The sequence below is a fragment of the Pseudophryne corroboree genome, chromosome 10, assembly GCF_028390025.1.
Source record: "Pseudophryne corroboree isolate aPseCor3 chromosome 10, aPseCor3.hap2, whole genome shotgun sequence".
In the NCBI taxonomy this organism is placed as follows: domain Eukaryota; kingdom Metazoa; phylum Chordata; class Amphibia; order Anura; family Myobatrachidae; genus Pseudophryne; species Pseudophryne corroboree.
In genome coordinates this window covers 192,669,005-192,673,076 of record NC_086453.1, presented here as the reverse complement: position 1 = coordinate 192,673,076, position 4,072 = coordinate 192,669,005, and positions in this window count along the sequence as shown.

Genomic DNA, 4,072 nt, shown 5'->3' with positions numbered 1-4,072 from the left:
CCCGATCGCTGCGCTGCGATAAACTGCAGTGAGCGATCGGGTCGGAATGACCCCCATTATCTCTCCATTATATCACTGTCCAAGTTTTTCACCAACTTATGTGAAATAATAAAACTTACACTAAATATTATACTAGCTCTTCTGGCCAATAAATTATAAAAGTCATACTTGGGGAAAAATATTTTGTTGGCTTGTGAATTAGGTTAAAATGATTTAACTTTATCCTTGATTCTTTCTCATGTCCACTTGTATCTGCTACAGGCTTGCCTAAATGCAAGAGAGTCCTGTTATTTGCCTGAATCCCCTGCTGCCCCGCATATAGACTTGCAGCTCCCAGATTCCCAAAGCCACAGCCCCCCCCCCCCCCTTCACCCCCCAACCGTGACAGTCCAGACAGCGCATGTGCGTGTCCGGAAATAATGGGGATGGAGCATGCATGGGAGACGTCACAGCACATGACGTCAAGTTGTTTAAAGGCCAGCCACCAGCACAGCAGCGGAGTTGTTAGTGGTGGCCATCTAACTCAGAAGCGCTAGCACGCTGGGGGAGGTCTCACATAGGAGGCTGTTTCTCAGCAGTGGCTGCGGCAAAAGCAGAGAGGGCTGCAGCAATATTGAAACATAAATAAATGAACAGGAACCGCTCTAACCTCAGTCACTAAATAACAGCGGTGTACTATGTGTGTGCTAAGGACGTGCAGTGAGGTAAATGGCTCAGGAGGCACTGGCTAGTACCAGAGCAACATTTACACACAATATATGAGCCCAAGGGTTCATGGGGGCATTATACAAGGTGCCACAGTATATACTGCTGTAAATTTGGTGAGTGACCTGAGATGTGTGGAAAAGCTAGGCAGGGGAACCAGAGGCATTGCCTCATCGGTCATAGACTTTTTACTCCAGAGTTTTGACTATAAAAATGATTCGAATAATACAAAGAAGATATTTCTAATATATTCTTTGTATTTTTCAAATACTTTATATAGTCAAAACACTGGCGCATACCTTAGTATGACAGGAAAGGCTCTGCCTCACCTGCCTCACCCCACCGCACGTCACTGGCTCCATTATTCATGTTACCCCACACAGTATTACGCCTTATACATGTTACACCACACAGTAGAACCCCCTTTTACATATCCTCCCTTATCATCATCAATTCCCAGAAGAAGACCAGTAATTGGTTGAAACGCGTTGGTGGAACACCCACACACCAGAAGAGAGTATCAATGGCCCACAGGAGATTGTGCTGTCAGGCAAGTTCCGTGCACAGACTACAAGAAGCTGTACCCGTTAGAAGAAACTAAGGAAGGAGACAGCACTGATTCCCCAAAAGTTTACCCAAGGTCAGTCTATGTAGTGGAGGGGGTGCTGATAAGCCGGACCTGATTACATCCCCTCCCCAGGCTGTGGCTGACTTCCACCTAGGCTCTGTTTTTCGGTGGACGTTCACCTGGTCGGCAGTTATGGGTGGGGGAACAGCAAGTCCAAAGCTCTGAGTTGACCACGGGGAGAGGCAGTAGTCTCCAAGAAGATGCCACGGCAGCACTAGGAATAAGGTAAGCTTCATTCATAAAGACTCAGTGGATAACCGGGACGTCTCTATCCACATTCTGTATACTTTCCCATATAAATATAAGAAAAAAACAGGGAGAGATACTTGAAGCTGTTGTTTAACCCCTACACTGTAGTAGAAAAAATGTAACATTCATTTTCTTTTTTCTTTTCTTTCCCATTTTTTAACTGGCCTCATAAACCTGATGTTATAAACACTCTACACCAGAGACTGACTTCTTACTGTCTGGAAATTTACCACACATGCTAATTGTTACTTTAAAAAAGTATACATTTTATTGTACTGTATGTCATTTTGGGATGTGGTTATATTGCCGGCAGTCTGGATCCCGGCGGTCAGGATACCGACGCCGGAATCCCGACCACTGACAATGTCCACGACATCCACAGAGTGGGAATACAACCTTTGGCATGTGCAGCAAGCCACCGAGCCTGCAAGGGGCTTCATTGCGCTTGCCCTTCTGTCGGAATTCTGGAGGCAGGGATCCCGCTGTCGGTATGTTGACCGCCGGAATCCCGGCCGTCGGCATACCATACCCAACGCTGTCATTTTGTAGCTGTAAGATAATACTGTGTTATTTTTTAATACAACCAAGTAAACGAGATATATCAACATACACTCTATTATATTGAAGACCCACTGATTACATGAGGTGTTTAACGCTTATGAATCTAGTTATTTATGTCAAGAATTTCAAGTTGATTACTACTAGCATTATATCCAGCACCACTAGACTGAGCGTAGCACACACGTCACATTTATTTAGACTTACATTTAGGTTGGTCATCTATTTCTGTGCAGCAGCTAGCCGAACACACAGTCACCCAAACTGCTCAGTGCCCAGATGCACAAAACCAATTCTCCACCTGATAATAACAATAGCTTTGTAACTCCATAGAGACAATTTAACTATTTTATCAACAGAGTATATAACAAACGTTTTATTTTTTCAGGTCACGTGTATGCCTAGAGTATAACACAGAGGAAAGTCACTTGCCCTACATCTTGGTCATTTGCCAAGTACAATTTAAAAGACAATGAAACCAGCCACGTACTGTAGGAACCTCAAAAGTCACATTAGCAATGACCTTGGCAGAGTTTGATACCTTAGAGCGACACTTAATCAGGATGAAGTTTTGGCAGTGGATCTGTGACTTTTAGCCCCTCAAAGCATTCAGGCAATTTTCCGACAGATTCTAAAACTAAGTTTCCTGGGTCAAACCTCTGGTGGCGGCATCTTAACAGATACTGTAGCTAGTCAGCACCTCTTCTGGTCAGTGCTGCACTGTGGGCCTGGACTGGGAGAGACGTCATGACATTTCTCCCATTCACAGAAAACAGTGTAGAAAACGGGGTAGCGGCTTGCCCAGCAGAAATGGAGCCGGGCGCACTGCTATTATTATACACTGCAGTGGGCGGCACACAGCAGCTGGCGGCTGTGGCACCCAGAGACAGTCACAAAGGCGAGGTGATCGTTGGTGCATGTAGCCGGTCCGCCCACAGTGCGTATGCGATATGTGCTTCCGCACCACCCTAGTTACAGCCTTGTCAAGCATCCATATAAATGATAAATATTTTATAATAGGCTTTACAATGTATTTGAAAACAATAATAAAAAATCCAAAACATAATTTTCACAAACAGAAGTTGATAAGAACCATATCCAACATGAAAGAAAAGTAACAACTCAGCAGGGCCGCCATGAGGGGGCGACTGCCGGGACTGTAGTCCTGGGCCCGGACTCTTAATCAGAGGGGGGGAGGGGAGGCTTGAGCTAGAGAGACAAAAGGGGTGCTGGCTGGTGAGACAGGACGTTGGCTGTCTATTTCAATAAGGTGTGTACATATGGTACGATTGAGGTAATTCAGATCTGATCGCTAGGCTGTGTTTTCATGTAGCCTGCGAACAGGTCTGAATTGCGCATGCGTATGCACCGCAATGTGCAGGTGCGTCAGTCTGCAGCAACGTGGAGCGCCAGGCAGCAACAGGATGGTGTGAGAAAAGCGATCGCACGGCGAGCGCAAGGTGACTGACAGGAAGAGGCCGTTTGTGGGTGGCAACCGACCGTTTTCAAGGAGTCACCGGAGAAAAGCAGGAGGGACCAGGCGTTTGGAGGGTTTCTGACGTCGGCTCCGGCCCCGATCATCGCACTGGAAGAGTAAGTCCTGGGCCAATATTTACTAATATTCGTGTTTGAGTCGGTTTGTGTAGTGTTTAAACTCGTTTTGTATCGGGTGCATTTTCATGCAACTTTTTGAAACTATATACGCCAAGTTACTAAGCATTCGAGTTTATTATTTTCGTGTTTTCCGATGTCGATGCCAGTCGTTTTTTGGGGGCACATTTATGGCCGTCATTGTCGTTTGCGTACGTGTTTTTGTTGTTTTTGCTGGGGGGTTTTCTAAGTTAAATGCGGCAGGGTTTATTTAAACCCCGGCCGCATTTTCACTTTTAGTTTAGTTTTTCATCACCGTTCGTGATTGGTTGTGTTTCAGAT